This window comes from Budorcas taxicolor, chromosome 8 (genome assembly GCF_023091745.1).
Source record: "Budorcas taxicolor isolate Tak-1 chromosome 8, Takin1.1, whole genome shotgun sequence".
NCBI classification, from domain to species: Eukaryota; Metazoa; Chordata; class Mammalia; order Artiodactyla; family Bovidae; genus Budorcas; species Budorcas taxicolor.
This window is the reverse complement of record NC_068917.1, coordinates 72371736-72391718: the sequence shown is the minus strand read 5'-3', so window position 1 is coordinate 72391718 and position 19983 is coordinate 72371736. Positions and strand designations below refer to the sequence as shown.

Here is a 19983-nt window from a genome sequence, read left to right as displayed (position 1 = left end):
CCATTTCCATCTTCCTGACCCAGGGATCAAACCCACATCTCCTGCATTGGCTGGCAGACTCTCTACCACTGAGCCACCAGGGAAGGGAAGCCTATAAAGACCCAAAAAGGCTCCGCTTTAGCAGTTACCAGGAGAGAAACAAGTCACATCACTGTCCTGTTAACCAAAGGTGTGAGTGAGTTTGAAAACAGTCCTCCCCAAACCTGCCCTATATCATCTCCTCAATCAGGCTAAGACTTCAACTCTCTTGCCGTAGCAGGAGGGCCATTTATAAAGGCCAACTCCAACTCCTGGGCAGCATCACTTGTGGGCAGAATGTGCCACCAAGGGCCTCTCACAAGAAGTCTCCTATGTTCCCTTCTTCCCAAAATGGGTAAGAGGAGTGCTCTGAGCCCTCTGGGCAGTGAGGTGGGCTCTTCCCAGACAGTGAGCCTTCACAGGACCTGTGGCTGCAGCAGGCGGAGGTTTCAGGGCTGGGTTTCCCTGGTGCAAGGAACCTTTCTCTGCTAGAAGCCGGGCTCCAGGTCAGCTCCACTACTCGGCCTGCATAAAGACTCTCTGTCCTGAAACCAGCCCACCCTTCTTCTGTCACTCATGTCCTTGTTGTTTGTTGTTCAGTTGCTAAGTCTCATCCGACTCTGAGCCCATGGACTATGGCAGGCCAGGCTCCTCTGTCCTCTCCTTTCTCTCAGAGTTTGCTCAAATTCATGTCCATTGAGTCAGTGTTGCTATCTATCTCATCCTCTGTTGCCCCTTCTCCTTTGGCCTTCAATCTTTCTCAGCATTCCTGGGCTTCCCTGGTGGCTCAGATGGTAAAGAATCTGCCTGCCAAGTGGGAGGTGTGGGTTTGAACCTTGGGTTGGGGAGATTTCCCTGGAGAAGGAAATGGCAACCCCCTCCAGTGTTCTTACCTGGAGAATCCTATGGACAGAGAAGTCTAGCAGGCCACAATCCATGGGTTGCAAAGAGTCAGACACAACGGAGCAACTAACATTTTCCGATGAGTTGGCTCTTCACATCATGTCCTGCTACACCACTATCTCCCCCTACCCACATCCTTAAGCCAGGGGAAAGTCCCCTCACTCCACCTCAGAAGCTCTGACTATGACAGTCTCTACAGCTGAGATGCTGAACTGGGCGTGATCATTTCTCCAGGAAAGTAGTTCTCAGAGCATGGTTCCACAACCAGCAGGCAATACCATCACTTGGGAACCTATCGAAAGTATAAATTTTCTCTCCCCTACCCTTCAGACAATTTTTTTCTTTTTTTGGAAGAAAAAATTCTTAGCACCACCCAAATCTGCTGAATCAGAAACTCTAGGTGGAGCCCAGCAATCTGTGTTTTAGGAAGCTCTCCAGGGGACAACAATGCACACAGAGGTCTGAGGACCTCTACTCTCAGAGGAAGGTCATCAGGTTGCCAGTTTTCTTCCCCAAAGTGGCGTCATGAACACATGCCCAGGGCCCCAGCAGGAAGGCCCAGGGCCCCAGCAGGAAAGCCCAGGGCCCCAGCAGGAAGGCACAGGCTACATCTTGGGTCTGAGATTTCTCAGTGACCATAAACATTTGCCAGCATGAGTCACAAATGAGCCCTACTCTCTGGGGAAAGAGGGTAATTGGGAATAAGAGGGGGAAAGTCCATATTTCTAAATCAGAGAGAAAAAGGTGATGAGACGGGGGGAAGATTGAGTAATGACATTCCTGAATCATATTCCTCCACTTTCCCACCCACTTCCCAAATTTCCACATGGCTCATTCCCTGGTCCAAGGACACTGGCCGTCCCCATGAGATCACTGAGGTGAGAGGCCCTCTCTCATCCTTTACCTCCAGTGTGGACTCCTCTTCTTGGGATTCAGAGGAGAAACCATTGTACCAGTCTCACTGGTCACTAACACCCGCTCCATCCCATCCCCACCAATGATCATATCACTCTCCTGTTAAAATACCTACCTTCCATCACTCCCCCTAACCAACAGCAAAGTTCAGTCCCTCTGCCTGGCAAGCAAGGGTTTTCCTCCAACTAGGCTCCCATCACCTCTCACCCTCAGCTCACTGTTCTCTGGGGGGGACCCTGGGCTCCACCCACAACACCTATTCCTGGTCCCTTTCACCCCTGCACCCTCTATCTCCACACCGCCCACAGAACCAGGCCTGGGAAGTCTAATTAACATCTGATTCTACCAACAGTCAGAAAGCTGAACACAGTCCGCCTGTGTTCCAAGCCCTTTTTCCACAAGTGTGAAGGGCTTAGATGTGTGTTTTTTTTTTTAAAAAAAGCACAGGGCTTCCATAATGGCTCCGTGGTAAAGAATTTGCCTGCCAAGGCAGGAGACCCAGGTTCAATCCCTGGTCCAGGAAAATCCCACATGATGCAGGGCAACTAAGCCCCTGCATAACTACTAAAGCCCGAACACGCTACAGCCTGTGCTCTGCAACGAGAGAAGCCACGGCAATGAGAAGTCCACGCATTGCAACTAAAGAGTCGCCCTCACTTGCTGCAACTAGAGAAAAGCTGGAGCAACAAAGAAGATCCAGCACAGCCAAAAATAAAAAAAGGATGAACTGTAGGAAAAAGCAGCATCTCTGGACCATTCCAAATCCTTCCCAGCACAAGCCGCACCCTGCCCGCCTCTCACTCCAACCTCTCTGTCTCAGTGCTGTAACTGTCTCAGAACAACACTCCAAACACTTTCAGTTAGTTTCCTCGGCTGTTTCATAACAATCCTAGGAGGCTGGGAGGATCTGCTGCACAAAGATGTAAATACAAATGCATATGTACACAGATATCACCTCACTTCTCTAGAGTACAGGGCGATACACTGCACTGAAGATGCAGCATTTAGGGCCGGGGGTCGAGAGCAGGAAAGGACAAGTGTCATCTCAAAGCTCTATCTTCTCAGAGGTGAGAAGAACAGCATAAGGACTCCCATACTTTGCCCTCCTGATTCCCCAACTCTGCCTGACCAGAGCTCAAGAGAGACTGTCAAGAGTATACTCAGATGGATTCCAGAACAAAGGCAACCACATCTCTGGCTATCATCCTCAGATATGGATCAGAGCCACATGGACAAGCTCCCCCTTTTCAGGAGGCAGTCTCTGGACAACCCGGTACGGTAAGTGACTTCCCTAACGTCACGATGAATTTCCACTTGCCCTCCCCCACCCCCTACCAACTGCTTGCCTATTAAAAAGGGATCAACATTCTAACCAGACTTAAAGGCTTATCCTCTACTGCCAACCCCAACCCCAGGGGGACAATCGGAACGCCACCTGGAAAGGGTTTCTGACTTTAGTTTGCTTAGATGGTAAAGAATCTGCCTGCAATGCAAGAGACCTAGGTTTGATCCCTATGTTGGGAAGATCCTCTGCAGAAGGGAATGGCAACCCACTCTAGTATTCTTGCCTGGAAAATCCCATGGACAGAGTAGCCTGGCGGGCTGCAGTCCACAGGGTTGCAAAGAGTAGGACACAACTAATTGACTAACATTACTACTACAGACATCCTCTAGTTTGGGTGACTCTCAAACCCAAACAGAGAGGGGAAAAAAAAATAATAAAAGACAGATATGAGAAGTCTTGTGGTAGCACTATTCACAATAACAAAAACTTTGGAAGCAACCCAAAAGCCCATCAGCTGGAGATAAATAAACTAACCCACTTTCACAACAGAATAGTACACGACGTGAATGAACTACAGCAACAGTAATGCCGAGTGTATACCACAAGCTTTCAATAACTGCTTTTTGAATGCCATCTGCTCAAGGACAATTCATTCTTCAGGACTTCTCCAGATGATCTGGAAGGACTGCCTGAAGCTAAAGACAGGGAATCTGAGTGAAAGAAATGCCAGAATGCTGGTGGAATAAAAATACTAAAATAAAATCAAATCTCTTAACCAGATTTCAGCTTCCTCTGGGCACTTACCCCCAAACTGTCAGAGTCCCTTCTCTCTTTTTAAAGTATAACATACACACACGTAACACACTTAAAGTGTACAGCTCAATGAAAGTGTCATTTTTTAAAAAATACAAATCTGATCACGGCATTTTCTTTGCTTTGAACCCTTGATGGCCTCCCAGCACAAGTGAAACCCTATCTGGGACTTTCCTGGCGGTCTGGTAGTTAAGACTCCACGCTTACACTTCAGCGGGCATGAGTTCAATCCCTGGTCAGAGAACTAAAGTTCTGCATACCACACACTGCAGTCAAAAACCAAACAAACAAAAACAAGTGGGATCAAACCTAAATCCCTTTTCCTGGCCTAGGAGTCACTGTGAGATCTGGCCCTTGCTGACCCCACCAACCTCATCAGGATCCAGTACCCTTCTTTCTGTCCCTTTAGCACATCAAAAGCATTCTTACCCCAGGGCCTTTGCACCTGCTATTCCCTCTGCCAAGAATGCCCCTCCCCTAGATTTTCATATCAAGTTTCAGCTCAGATGTCACCTCCTCAAAATGCAGGGCCACCTGGTTTAAAAAAAAAAATAGCCTGCTCCCAAGGCTATTTTTTCAAAGTCCCAACACCCTGTTTTATTTACCATATATCACTATCTAACAGAGTTTTCTTTCGTTTTGTTTACATGTTTATTATCTGTCTCCTCCTACTGACTGTAAACTCCACAACAGTGGAGACAGACTCGGCCTATTTTCTTCCCCGAGGCCAAAGAAGCCAGTGCCTGGCACCCAGACAACCCCCAGAGAATGACTTTTTTTCCTTTAATAACTTTTTGAAAATTTTTGATTGGCAGATAATTGCTTTACAATATTGTGCTAGCTTCTGCCATACATCAGCTTGAATCAGCCATCGGTATATGAATGTCCCCCCTCTCTTGAATCTCCCTCCCATCTCTCTCTCCTCCCAACCCTCTAGGTTGTTACAGAGTGCCGGTTGAGCTCCCTGTGTAATACAGCAAATTCCCACTGCTATCTGTTTTACATATGGCAACGTACACGTTTCACTGTTACTACTCTTTCAATCTGTCCCTCCCTCTCCTTTCCTCCATGGCCACAAGTCTATTCTCTATGTCTGAGTCTCCATCCCAAAGAATATCTGCTGAATGATGTGTTAATTTCCCATGCCCCTCTTTGTTGTAGTGTCCTCAAGTTTAGAACCTTTTTGTTCTTTGGCCTCAACCCTCAGTTAAACTACTATTAGCAATTTGAAGGGAAGAGACACCCCCTTCTGCAGCATCAATAGAGCTGAAGACGCCCCCAGAGAGACAGAGAAGTCTATCTGGAGTTGGAATATTAAGAAAAAGTAAAGTAAAAAAAAAAAAGAAAGAAAGAAAGTAGAACATTAGGTGGAATGGAGGATCCAAAAGGAAGGTGGGGTGAGAGGCGCAGACAGGCAGCCTTCCTTCCCTACCCCAGCAGCAAACGTGCCAAGCACAGGCCACCATCTGATCACATGGCCAAGAATACCATGTTAACTTCTCTCCATGGCAGACAGAGAAAAGGAAAGGAAACCCCCAAGTACAGGCGGTTTCTAGAATTTCTCAGCTGGTCATGGAAACTCGAGTCTGGTCCCGTTGCTCACAACCTCTTTTTGTGCCAGCTGCACACATCCTGAAACGCAGGGGGAGGGGCTCGTGGCCACTGCAGCCAAGAAGAGGGAGTGGTGTGAGCAGCCAAGGTCAGAGGCGCAATCTGGCCGACAGAGCCATGCACACCACGGTTTACCCACGGTCAAGGTCTCTGCAGCGGGAGGCACCCCTGGATGTCAGGAGGCGGCTGAGGCGGGAGCAACAGGAACCGGGACAGAATCTGCTCTGAGAGCTGGTCAGGCTGCCCCTGAGGGCACTCTGGCTAGTGGCCCGAGTCTGGGGGAGTGGGTGACTTTGTACATTTTGTGCTTTGCTGGGAACGGTGATGAGAAAACAGTTGTGGTTTGCTACCCCCTGGAAACTTCCCAGCGGCCTGGTATCCTGAGGACTTGCCCAGCCTCTCAGATAGGAAACGGGTCAGCGTTGAAATCTACATACGCTCATCAGTATCACTGGTGTATCTTCTGGGAGCAGGGGGAGAGGTGGGGAGGGAATCCAGGGCCTTCCACCAGGGAACGCTGGGCCAGCTCCCCTGCCGGCCAGCACAGCTCCACGTCACCCCAAGCCTCTCGTACTCTGTGCTCTGAGAAGAGCAAGTCCCCAGGGCTGGCCAGGAGCCCTCTGGTTTCCAGGAAAAGAAGAGGGTAGCCGGCAGTACAGCTTGCTCCCTGGGACTTACAATGGCTTCCCCTGACTAACAGGACACACATGCCCACCTCACTTGCTCCCACACAAACCAACTTTCCAGGCGTCCAGTAAAAATGAAAATAGAACAGTGGGTTTGGGTTCTGGTCTGCCCCCTCACCCCAGCATTGAGAGCAACACAGAAATTTTGGGAGTCACAAGAGTAGGACATGACTTAGTGACAAATCAAATATATCCCACTTTTCTTACAAGGGTTCTGCTTTTAGTAGCATGCTTGAAAAACCCTTTCTCACCCTGAAATTGTAGAAATATATACCTGCTTTCTTCTGGCATTAAAAAATTTACATCTCTAATTTATTTAGAATTTAATTTGATATAGTGTGAGAAAGAGAAACTCACTTAACAACAAAAAAAGGAGTTAGCTAATTACCCCAGTTGTTTTTCAATGAACAGTCTATTTTCCCAGTAAACCTCAACAGTAAAGTCTATAAAAGATAAGAAACAGGGGTGAAGTCAACAACATCCTTTGTGCAAAGAAAAGCCACAGGGGACCACTCTACCAGTGGAATCTAAGAGCATGGTTAGGGTGCCTTCTCTTTCCCTTCCTCTTTCCTTTTCAGAAATATAGGTTCAAGATCACGAGAAGGAAGTCCTACTTGCCAAGGATGGCAGAGCAGAAAGATCCACTGAAGAGAGCCTGGGTTCCTGCAGGCACCACTGAGCAGGAACCCAGCCTCATTCTATGGCTAATCACCAGATGCTTTATATGCTGTTGCATGTAAACTAGCCTTGTTGGACTCTGGTATTTGCATCTGAACACTCCTGTAACTCATCCACAATCCTTTCTTCCCTAATTTTATAATAATAGGAATTGCTAGGATTTCCTGTTGCCAGGCACTGTGCTAAGCAATTTGTTTTCATTAGCTCATTTAATCTTCTCAATAACCTTAGTAGGATAGATTCTGCAGTACTTCTCTAAGTGGCAATGGCAGGTTTTCAGAGTTGAAAAAGATACTACATTAAGGGCACACATCACTGAGACACCTCCCTAGTTCAGAAACATGAAAACAGAACAAAAAGGCATTTTAAAACTGAGGAATGAAGTACACATTCAACAACAAATATCTATCAAGTACCAACTGTTGTGGGCACAGGGAATACAACAATGACCAAAAAGACAAAAATCCCTACCCTCTTGGAGCTTGCTCTAGTGCAAGGCTCGTAACAGTGAAAAACGGCAAGCAATCTAAGCATACAAAAGAAGGGAATTGCTGGGAATTCCCTGGTGGTCCAGTGGTTAGGACTCCACACTTACACTGCCAAGAGCTCAGGTTCAATCCCTGGTAGGGGAACTATGATCCCACAAGCTGCACAGTACAGTCAAATTAAGGGGGAAAAAGGGAGGTGATTGCAAAAGTAAAGTAATCCACATAACATAATATATAGTTCAACTAGGGATTCAGAGCTTGGGCTCCAAGTGCGACAGACCTCAGTGTATATCCGGAAACACACATTTACTAGCTTCAAGGCTTTTAGTCAAGTCACAACAGCAAGGACACTTCCTTCAGGAAAACAAAGCTACTAACAGTCTCCCTTGGAGCAAATGAGAAAACTGAATAAGATACTAAGTATAAATACAATGCTAGATATACAGTAATGGCTCAATAAATGTTAATATTCAGGAAAATAATGACGTGGAAAGACATCACATGCTAAGTGAAAAGAAAAAAAGAGGCTACAAAACTCTATGTATAGCAGAACCTGTTTTCCTTACAAAGTATGCATTCGCAGAAAAAGATGAGAAATGTTTAACAAATTGCTAGTTCTTGGTGGTGAATTTAATGGTGACTTCTGTTATCTTTTTTACTCTGTATTTCCTACAATGAACCTGAATTACTTTAAGAAGAAGGTTCAGAGGGTTCTCTGGTGGCCTAGTGATTAGGGTTCCACACTTTCACTGCCATGGCCTGGTTCAATCTTAGATGGGAAACTCGGATGCAGCCAAAAAAAAAAAAAAAAGAAGAAAGTTCACTTTCGAGTTCAATGAGGAAATGGGAAAGGCTTAATGATGACCAACTGGAAGGCAGTTCTCCCCCCTTTTTTAAAGACCTTTACTTAAGAGTCTGGCAGTGGATTCCAGTCCTAATCTGCATGGGCAGGACTTCCTGTGTGCCTGGTCCCCTAACCTGGGTGCCCCATGAGCAGAGTCTCACCATGGTTCTGAATCAGAGCTTCCTGGGCGAGACTCAGGTAACTGTACACTCAACTCTGATAGATCAGCCTGCCTCTTGTCTGGGGTACTGGTCTGACATTCTGGTCTAGTAAGGACTGCTGGACTAGACTAACTATGACATCCTGTGATTAATCTAAACTCTTTGAAGTCAGTTCCCCCTCTGGCCAACAGGTACCACCGTTTCTGCCGTGTTCTTCCTACAGGGAAACTAACTCTCAGTGAGAACTCCTTGCACAGAGACAAGTTGTTGGCATTACAAAGAGTCTAGAATGTAGGGACTAGTAACTGATATCCACCTGGTTCTCAGACGTGTAGCAACGTGAGGGAAACGGGCGACCTGAGGCTAGGCCCTGGTCTCCCCAACAGCCAGGCCTGCCTTCTGTCTTTAAAACCAAATCCGTCATTTTTTTTTTGCAGCTCTGTGAACCAGAGTTTACAAAGGACAGTTCCCCGAGTCCTGAGTGTAGTGGGTACATTGTGTATGCTTGGGTGCTAAGTCACTTCAGTCCTATCCTACTCTTGTGACCCAGTGGACTGCAGCCCGCCAGGCTCCTCTGTCCATGGGATTCTCCAGGCAAGAATACTGGAGTGGGTTGCTGTGTCCTTCTCCAGAGGATTTTCCAAATCCAGGGCTCAAACATGCCGTCTCCTGCAACTCCGGCACTGCAGGCAGATTCTTCACTGCTGAGCCACTGGGGAAGCCCAATGGGTTGAATTCAGTTCAGTTCAGTCGCTCAGTCATGTCCGACTCTTTGCAATCCCATGAGCTGCAGCACGCCAGGCCTCTCTGTCCAACACCAACTCCCAGAGCCTACCCAAACTCATGTCCATTGAGTCGGTGATGCCATCCAACCATCTCATCCTCTGTCATCCCCTTCTCCTCCTGCCCTCAATCTTTCCCAGCATTAGGGTCTTTTCAGATGAGTCAGCTCTTCACATCAGGTGTCCAAAGTACTGGAGTTTCAGCTTCAACATCAGACCTTCCAATGAACACCCAGAACTGATCTCCTTTAGAATGGACTGGCTGGATCTCCCTGCTGTCCAAGGGACTCTCAAGAGTCTTCTCCAACACCACAGTTCAAAAGCATCAATTCTTTGGTGCTCAGCTTTCTTTATAGTCCAACTCTCACATCCATACAGGATTACTGGAAAAACCATAGCCTTGACTAGACGGACCTTTGTTGGCAAAGTAATGTCTCCGCTTTTTAATATGCTGTCTAGGTTGGTCATAACTTTCCCTCCAAGGAGTAAGTGTCTTTTAATTTCATGGCTGCAGTCACCATCTGCAGTGATTCTGGAGCCCCAAAAAAGAAATTCTGACACTGCTTCCATTGTTTCCCCATCTATTTGCCATGAAGTGATGGGACCGGATGCCATGATCTTAGTTTTCTGAATGCTGAGCTTTAAGCCAACTTTTTCACTCTCCTCTTTCATTTTCAACAAGAGGCCCTTTAGTTCTTTACTTTCTGCCATAAGGGTAGTGTCATCTGCATATCTGAGGTTATTGATATTTCTCCCGGAAATCTTGATTCCAGCTTGTGCTTCATCCAGCCCAGCGTTTCTCATGATGTGCTCTGCATAGAAGTTGAATAAGCAGGGTGACAGTATACAGCCTTGACGTATTCCTTTTCCTATTTGGAACCAGTCTCTTGTTCCATGTCCAGTTCTAACTGTTGCTTCCTGACCTGCACACAGATTTCTCAAGAGGCAGGTCAAGTGGTCTGGTATTCCCATCTCTTTCAGAATTGTCCACAGTTTATTGTGATCCACACAGTCAAAGGCACACTTTGGCATAGTCAAAAAGCAGAAATAGATGTTTTTCTGGAACTCTCCTGCTTTTTCCATGATCCAGCAGATGTTGGCAATTTGATCTCTGGTTCCTCTGCCTTTTCTAAAACCAGCTTGAACATCTGGAAGTTCATGGTTCACATATTGCTGAAGCCTGAGCATTACTTTCCTAGCGTGTGAGATAAGTGCAATTGTGTAGTAGTTTGAGCATTCTTTGGCATTGCCTTTCTTTGGGATTGGAATGAAAACTGATCTTTTCCAATCCTGTGGCCACTGCTGAGTTTTCCAAATTTGCTGGCATACTGAGTGCCGCACTTTCACAGCATCATCTTTCAGGATTTGAAATAGCTTAACTGGAATTCCATCACTTCTACTAGCTTTGTTTGTAGTGATGCTTCCTAAGGCCTACTTGACTTCACATTCCAGGATGTCTGGCTCTAGGTGAGTGACCACACCATCGTAATTAACTGGGTCATGAAGATCTTTTTTGTACAGTTCTGTGTATTCTTGCCACCTCTTTTTTTTTTTTTGTCTTTACCACCTCTTCTTAATATCTCTGCTTCTGTCAGGTCCATACATTTCTGTCCTTTATTGAGATCTCTAGTCTTTCCCATTCTATTGGTTTCCTCTATTACTTTGCATTGATCACTGAAAAAGGCTTTCTTATCACTCCTTGCTATTCTTTGGAACTCTGCATTCAAATGGGTATATCTTTCCTTTTCTCCTTTTCCCTTCTCTTCTTTTCACAGCTATTTGTCTGGCTTCCTCAGAGAGCTATTTTGCTTTTTTGCATTTCTTTTTCCTGGGGATGGTCTTGATCCCAAAATCCATGTCTACCCCAAAACCTCAGAATGTGACCTTATTGAGAAACACAGTCTTTGCAGAAATAATGATTTAAGGATCTAGAGATGAAGTCACCATTGAATTTCAGTAGTCCCTAAACCCAATGATTAGTATGTTTACAAGATAAAGGAGAGGGAGATTTGGTCACAGACACACAGAAAAGACCATGTGGAGACAGAGGCAGAGAGGAGAGCGATGCTGCCACAAGACAAGGAGCAACTGGAGGCCCCAGAAGGTGCAAGAGCCAAGGAAGCATGTACCCCAAGAGCCTTTGGAGGCAATGTGGACCGGCTGACCCCTTGATTTCAATCTTCTGGCCTCCAGAACTGAGAGTAAATTTCTGTTCTTTTACGCCACAGAGTTTGTGGTCATTTGTTAGGATGGGCATAGGAAACTAATACTTAGATGCTGGAATTAAGGCTTGATATCTTTTATCTGGGGCTTCCCTGGTGGCTCAGTGGTAAAGAATTCACCTGCCAGTGTAGGAGATCTGGGTTCAATCCCTGGGTCACAAAGATCCCCTGGAGAAGGAAATGGCAACCTACTCCAGGATTCCTTGCCTGGGAAATCCCATGGACAGAGGATCCTGGTGGGCTACAGTCCATGGGGTCACACACAACAACAACAATCTTTTATCTGAAACTCTCCTGCTAGAGTTGGCAGAATTCCAAGATAGGCCTCAATGACCTTCTCCTTTGTATGTGGACAGGAGCTGAAAATATGAGATATCACTCCTGTTATTAGGTAACATTATCTGCCAAAGGGGTTTTGTTGGTGTCAGCTGACCAAATCAGTTGACCTTAAGACAGGGAAATTGATCTTGCATGAGTCAGAACTAATCAGGTGAGCTCTTAAATGGGATAGGCTGGCTCCTCCTGGCCAAAGGGGTTTGAACCATGAGAAGGATTCAACATGAGAGAATAACTTTTCCAGTGTGGAGGTCCAGCAGACACCAAGTAACCAAGTGATCCAGGAAAACATCACCATTAACACCACGAATGCCTTGATATGATGCTCTTAAAAGGATGCGACATCATTTTTGTTGATATTCTTGCTAAAAATGTGTGACCTTATTCTAAGGGAGAAAGATATGGGATGGTTACAAATTGGAGCAGAGAAATGACAACTGAATGCAACGTGGGATGGCAGACTGGATCCTGGGACAGAAAAAAGACATCAGCAGAAACAGTGGTGAAATTTAAATGAGGCCTGCAGTTTAAAGTTTTGTGCCAATATTGATTTCCTGTTCTTGATGATTATACCACAGGGTGAGGGGATATAAAGGAACTCTGCTATATTCTTTGCGACTTTTAAGTCTAAAGTAAGTTGAAAATCAAAAGTTTACAATAAAAGGAAATAATTGAGCAGAGTAACAGAGGTTGCCTCACAGCCTCAGGATTACACTTTTTTCTCCCATACTTCTTTATCTTTTCAGTAAGTATGCATTACTCTTGATAATCAAGGACACAAGGTTGGCTGGAGTAAGTGGACTGCTGCAAAGGATGTTTATTTGGGGCCAATGGTGTTTTTCTGGAAAAGAGCAGACTGACCCCAAGACAAGGCTGAAAAGACCAGCAAATCTTTGATAAACAGCTAATACCTACCAGAGACTATTGGTACCTTAGACCCCAGAACCCTGGTGATCCAGGAACATACATCTTAGTGCCACTATCCATCGTCTTCCTTGATGGGGAAGTAAAAGAAGTCTGTCTGCAATGCAGAAGACGTAGGTTCGATCCCTGGGTCGGGAAGATCCCCTGGAGAAGGAAATGGCAACCCACTCCAGTATTCTTGCCTGAAAAATCCCATGGGCAGAGGAGACTGGGGGGCTACAGTCCATGGGGTCGCAAAGTTGGACACGACTGAGCAACTAAGCCCACACACATCATTATTCACAACAGCTTCCCTGTCAGGAACCCCCTGGCTCAATTCCACCTCTAGGAAGCCTTCCCAGATCATTCCTGCCCCCCAGTCGCCTCACCTTCGACTGGCCTCTTTCAGTGTCTCTTGGCTGTTCCACTCAATGGAGCCTAAAGAATGCCACAAATAGCATGTGACGCTTCCAACATGTACTCAGCTCATCTCAACACATATTTTACAAGCCTCCTTGGAACAGAAACAGTGTTTTGCCTGTCTTCATGGAGTGGGCACTCTCTCAGCTGAGCTCTGCTGGCTGGGCCCATCCCTGCAGCAAAGAGGCCCTCTCTGTTGTCACTGTCCAGGATTCGTTTACTGAGAGTCTGCTGTGCCTCTTTTCAAACTTCTTTATGCCAGTTCTGTTTGGTTTTAAACAGTAACTGAAATATAGATGCAGAGAGGAAAACTTTTGATTTCTACAAAAATGAAACTAAGTGCTCTAGAATGGCAAATCCCAATATTGTGGTCTTAGACGACACCTGGATACACTGAGACTGCGTGAGGAGGCTGGAGAGGTAAAAACTAGTTTTATTAGAAAATTAAGATGTTAAAAGCTTTTTCACTCTCATTTTTCAGCGGCTATGTGAAGTATGATGAATGTGTGCCTGTGTAGTTTTCTGAAATTTCCGAGGTAGAAGTTTAGGGTATAAATATGTGTGTTTTCAGAGATTAACTCAGTTTGTTCTCCAGACTTCCACTACCAGCAAAATTATTCTATACCTACTATAATCTGTTATATCTAATAAATCATTATTTTGAAGTCCTGAAGATATGCAAAAATGTAAAAATAATGCCACTTTTTGGACTTTTTAGAAGTTACTTTCCATAAAAACATGCATGTTACCATGTAATTATCTTATTTCTATTATTTTAAATGAATAAACAACTTTTTATATTTGCTTTAATTTTTAACATGGTAAATAGCAGGTTTAGCCAATAAGTGGAAGACTAAATTAAGGAATCCTAGGATCAAAAAGTTTGAGAACTGCTCATCTCAAAAAATGTGTTACAAATGGGGGGAAAAAAAGATTAAATTCAGTTCAGTTCAGTCCAGTCACTTAGTCATGTCTGACTTTGTGACCCCATGACCTGCAGCACACCAGGCCTCCCTGTCCACCACCAACTCCCAGAGTTTACTCAAACTCATGTCCATTGAGTCAGTGATTCCATCCAACCATCTCGTCCTCTGTAAATTAGGTGTGTGCATTAAAAAAGTAGGATTCTGCACATGGACTGATTTGCAAATGTCTTAAATTCTTGCTCTATCATTATTTTTTAATGGAGACTAATTAACAGATGTATATATCCTGTCACCCAGCAATCTCACTTCTGCGAATTTCTTCTGTAATCATACACGTTGGAAATGCCATTTAGTAAAGTTATTCCCTGTAGCACTGTACATAATGACAAAATATTGGAAACAACCCAAACTGGGGAAAAGAGGGAAGCAACACATGCTGGTTTAAAAACTATCGTGCTTCCCTATCCTGGAATAATATGCAGCTATAGTAAAAGTGCTTCCTGGGCTGATAGGGAAAGATCCAGAATAGTTGCTAGGTGAAAAAAGCAAAGTGCTAAACAATGCCTAAAATGCTAACTTAGAGCATTTCTAAAACTGGGATGGGGTGGGCAGAGGTGAGACTTTTTACTGTACTGGGTGGGAGTTTGTGGGGGTGCAGTTTATGTATGTGTAGTTGCTTTTTAAACTTTTTTATCCTTCTAATCTTTGAACTATGGACTATATGGCGTAGGAAAAATTTTTTCCTGTTAAAATTTTTTTCTTCCATTTTATTGAGACATAATTCACATGTGGTTAAAAAAAAATGTAATAAAAGAAAACAGAAATCACAGGTCATACATACAGATGTGATTTTTATATACAATTTGCAAGTGTAATTAGCAGACCTAGACCCAAAGACAAAGCCTCAGCCCTAAATCAAAATTTTGGCAAACAGAAATATATATGCACACAGAGGTTGTAGAGAGGGGGAATTGGATCAAGGCAGTCAAAAGGTAGAAACTTCCAGTTATAAGATAAATAAGTACTAGGGAAGTAATGTGTAACATGTTAAATATAATTAACACTGCTACAGGTCATATTTGGGGGTTCCCTGGTAGCTCAACAGTAAAGAATCCACTTGCAATGCAGGAGATGTAGGTTCCACCCCGGGGTCAGGAAGATCCCTTGGAGAAGGAAATGGCAACCCACTCCAGTATTCTTGCCTGGGAAATCCCAAGGATAGCAGAGCATGGTGGGCTACAGTCCATGGGGTCACAAAGGTTGGACACAATTGAGCAACTAAACCACCACTAAACTTTCATATGTGAAAGTTGTGAAGAAAGTTAAATCCTAAGACTTCTTATCACAAGAAAAAAAATTTTTTTTTCTCTTTCTCTTATCTTTTACCTCTGGGATGATGTATGTTCATTAAATTTATTGTGGTACTCATTTCATAACTATATAAATAAAATCATTATGCTGTACACCTTAAACTTATAGTGTTATCAGATCTCAATAAAATGGGAAGAAAAAAAATGCATGCACATGCTCTTAAGAAAAAATGAACAGTTTAAAACATGGATTTTAAAAACATCCCCAACTTTTAGATAACATTTTAATTACTAACACTGCTAAGAGCCTCTAGGGACCCAATGGTAATAAATTCAGGACAGTCACATTCTCATTTCACCAAAGCCCAGAACTGTCCCAGGGCTGAGGTTGGAGAAAGGTTAGGAGGCCTGATAATGCAGTCAGATCAGAGGCAGGTAAGTTGGTTTTCCACAGACGGACATGCCAACAGCTCTCTCCAGGCTGATTCCGTGGCCACCTTCCCTGTCGCCTGTGGGAGGGTCCACAGGGGTCTCTGCTTCTTCTTACCCAGGGCCCAATAAGGAGTCCCCTCTGGGAGCCTCGATGGCCACAGTAAGGGTGAAGACAGCTGGGCCTCCGAGACCTTGTGGTGAGGCTGTCCTGCTTGCCCCGGACAGCGCACGAAGCCCCTGGCTGGTGCACTCTGGACTCCTTATCTGGCCGGCAGTTTGCCAGCCCGCCAGCCTCAGAGTTCAGAGAAGTTCCACTGTATCCAGAGAGTCCAGGCTAGGGCCCTAGCAGCATGACCCTTCCTTACTCACTCCCCATCCTCCTGTGTTGCCAGGGAGTCTGGAAAAAGGAGAAGGGAGAAGAGTCCTCCATAATAAATTTCTATCCACACAAGCCGAGAACTCCCGACCCCCAAATAAGCACAGGGACAACTGGCTCCTTTTTCTTCATGTTTTCAAGGAAATGACTGAGATTTCCAGCAGTTTTATCATCACACTTATGAATAAAGGTTGCACCTCTTTTTCTGTAGGGCTACAGTCCACAGGGTCACAAAGAGTCGGATGCAACTTAGCGAATGAGAACGCATGCACGCTGGCCCTATCGAGCCTCTTGGCCAGTAGCAAGTAACGTGACTTGGAAATACCAGTTAACCTCTCTAGATCCAGTTTCTTTAGCTGTAAAACAAAGGGTCTAGACTCGAAGATTTCCAAAGTCCCTCCAGTTCAATATCCTATCGCCATCGGCGGTTCTGCAAAAACGCCTAAGCGTTACTTTCTTCAGGCATCAAGCGCGAAAAGGCTGGATTATTTCAGAGGTCCCGATTTCCAGAAATATACATTTATTCAAGGCACTAACTCTTAGATCTCAACATCCCGTAAATACTGGACCCGGACTGAGGCTTCCTCCTGGAACTGAGGTGTAAACAGGTAAGGAAAAGAGGAAGTAGGTGGAACAGTTCTAAAACAATCCAGTCCAGTGACCGATCTAGCGTGTGCGCATGCGCAGACGTGCGCGCATGCGTTCAGATACACATGCGTCGCTAGTCCTTTCCGCCTATGACCCGTCCGGAAAAACAGTACTTCCATTACCTGAAAGAATCATCATAGCTTGCAAAACTAAAGCTGGGGGAAAAAAGGCTCTGTGGAACTGAATATGCCAATGCCTGGCACACCACAGAAAAGGAGCCTACCCAGAAAGGCACGGAGGTTGCCTCCACATTCCCGAGATGAATCAACCTGAAGCCTGGACTCACACTATTCCTACAACCCAAGCTCCTAGGACCCCTAAATCATCCACTTCAACCCAGAGAAGATAATGTTGATTCATATGATAACAAACCTCTACTACGCTCCAGGTACAACCACGACATGCTGCACAGCGATGAGGACAGGTCTGCAGAAGTAATGTCTCCTGCTGGAGAGTGATGGGGCAGGATTTGAACAGATTTATGGGCTTCCCTGGTGGCTCAGAAGGTAAAGCGTCTGCCTGCAATGCAGCAGACCTCGGTTCCATCCCTGGGTCAGGAAGATCCCCTGGAGAAGGAAATGGCAACCCACTCCAGTACTCTTGCCTGGAAAATCCCACAGACAGAGAAGCCTGGTAGACTGCAGTCCATGGGATCACAAAGAGTCGAACACAACTGAGCGACTTCACTTTCTTTCACTTTCATGTGATTCAAAGGGCTCCCCAGGTGGCTCAGTGGTAAAGAGCCAGCCTGCCAATGCAGGCGAAGCAAGAGACCTGGGTTTGCTTTCTGATCAGGAAGATCCTCTGGAGGAAATGGCAACTCACTTAAATATTCTTGCCTATAAAATCCCATGGACAGAGGAGACTCCTGGGCTATAGTCCATGGGATCACAAAGAGTCAGACACAACTAAGCAAGCACATGCATGTGGCTCAAAAGCTGATAATTCTTCTGCCACCTTGTACCATCTCTAGTAGAGTGCTGTCTTCTCTGAACTTGACCAAACACAACAATGTGACCTCTATTATGTTGCTACCTTATTCTTCATATAAGGATGGATGTTCTTTCTCCCTCCAACAAGTGGAGCCAGGAGCCAGATCCCATACCCTCTTTGTACTCTCCAGTGGCCAAGTGCAGAGCCAAGCACAGATCAGGAACTGCGTATTTACAAACTGAAGTGATGAAATACTGAGAGTCACAGGGCTCTGGTACCTCAATGCAGTGTTCTTGCCTCAATGACAGGGCCAATCATTCTGTTTGGTGCTCTCTAGTCATACCTGCAAACCAGGAAGCATACCACTATATAGTGGCTATCAGTTTATGAAAAACTCACTTCTGAGCATCCAACAGGAAATGGATTGCATAGTTTTTAAAATTTCACCCACTAAAGTTATAATTCTCGACATTCTTTCTCTTGCTTCAAGTTTCTCTCCGTTTTTATGGCTCTTGTTTTAAGAGTTAAGGATTCATTGTAGATGCTGTGGATAAGAGACCACAGATCTAATCTGCCCCTAGCACTGACTCCATTCACAAGACATGGGGCAAGTTAGGAGCAGAGGTGGGACAGAAGCCAGGTAGCTAGGCCAGTACTCACCAGGTTACCACCGCTTCACAAGCAGGAGACCTAAGCAGCCTGGGGTTCCTAGAAAAGAATGACTCCAGGCAAATCCCAGCCCAGGCAGGCTCTAGGAAGAAGGGTCAGGTCAAAGCTGCTCCTACCCCCACCCTATCTTAGGTTCCCAGGAGAGAAGTCAGCCCCTCACCAAATCATGCTCACATGCTCAGGATACCCAGACCCTAGCCGACTCTAGATCCTCCAAACGGAAGACAACCCAGAGCAGAGGAAAATGTGACTCAACTGGACCTCCGGATCACACGGTATAACTGTTTGGATGGTATTTTGTCCCATTGCTCTAACCCACCAAGAGAGGGCAGCCTGCGCCAGACCACCTAACCCGGTCGGTAGGAACCAAAAATAGCTAAAAACCCATGCCCACAGGATGAGCCAGGTCAGAGTTTAGTTAGTCCCTCCTTTGCTATTCAGCTCTTGCTCAGGGCCAGCTGGGAAGCACCGGACTTTTGTCTTCAGCTGCGAGGTGGTCTGGCCCAGGTGAAGTGGGCACTCAGCTCCTGGAAAGCCAAGTCTAGATACTACTGTCCCATCAGAGCCATCCTGAGAGCTGCCCACCAGATTTGCTCGTCTACTCTCTGCTTTTCTCCGTGCTCGAGTCCATGGGCTCCAGGACACCTCTTTCAGCATTTTAGTGCGTATACCGACATCCTCTCTTGAGCCCAGATCCCGCGCTCTCCAGTCCCAGGGGCCGTAGCTGCACCTTCCCCTCCCTCGCCACTAAGGAACCCTCGTCGTGGCACCGCGGCCAGGTGGCCAGGTGTCGCCTCCATGTAGCGTCCGGGCCCGCCCGAGCGACTTCCGAAACCGTGGCTGGGCTCCGGTCCTCGGAGCAGCCGTGCCCCCACCCCCACTCGGTGACCCCGAGCCCCGGAGGCGCACTGCTCCTCCGCGCAATGCCCCATCCCCCGGGCACGGAGCTGCCCCTCCCGCATGTCCTTCCCCCCTCACCTGAAGCTGGGCCGACGTCACCTGGCCCCGCGCACCCTCACAAGCCAGGTCCCCCGGGCGACCCGCAGCAGCAGTGGTAGCGGCAGCGCAGCTAGATCGACGTGCCCGCGCAGGCAGCCCGCGCGCCCTCAGCCCCCTGCCGGCGTCCTTCCTCGGCGTGGCGCGCATGCCCCGCTATATACCCTGCGCGTCACGGCCGGGCCCGCCCCCGCCCTCGCCCCGCCCCACCCCACTGTCCCCAGGGCTTGCCACGTGGGCTCCGGCCGGTGGCAGGGCGATTTGAGTGCTGCCTGCCAGCCACCCGCTAGACCCGACAGGAGCTTGGCTTGCCCAGGCTTGCGGGGCAAGCCAGCGTCTTTCCGCGCCTTGGGGCCTGAGCTCGAGCCCCTAGCTCGCCGAGATCCTAGCTCATCTCCTAGCTCTATCGGCTTCATCTTCTAACCCTACTGCAAATTCCATTCATCTTTCACTGAGGTTTCCTCGGGAAAGCTCCCATCGAGACCTTTCCCTCCTTCTGTGGGAAGCTCTCATAACCTGGTCTCCATCCTCTCGGAGTAACACTGCCACCCAACTGATGTGTGTGTGTATCTTAGCACATCTGATTAATATAAAAAGCTGCTTTTGCCTCCCCAACTCGATTCTGAAA

General features: G+C 46.5%; 1 protein-coding gene across 2 annotated transcripts in view; it reads right to left on the bottom strand.

Annotated features, from left to right (window-relative positions):
* SLC39A14 (solute carrier family 39 member 14) overlaps positions 1-19473 on the bottom strand; it is a 51050-nt gene extending 31577 nt beyond the window's left edge. For both annotated transcript variants that reach the window (XM_052644712.1, XM_052644713.1), the window contains exon 1: positions 19338-19473. The gene's annotated coding sequence lies outside the window, so the exon portion shown is untranslated. The remainder of the gene's footprint in view (positions 1-19337) is intronic.
* Between the last annotated feature and the right edge of the window lie 510 nt (positions 19474-19983).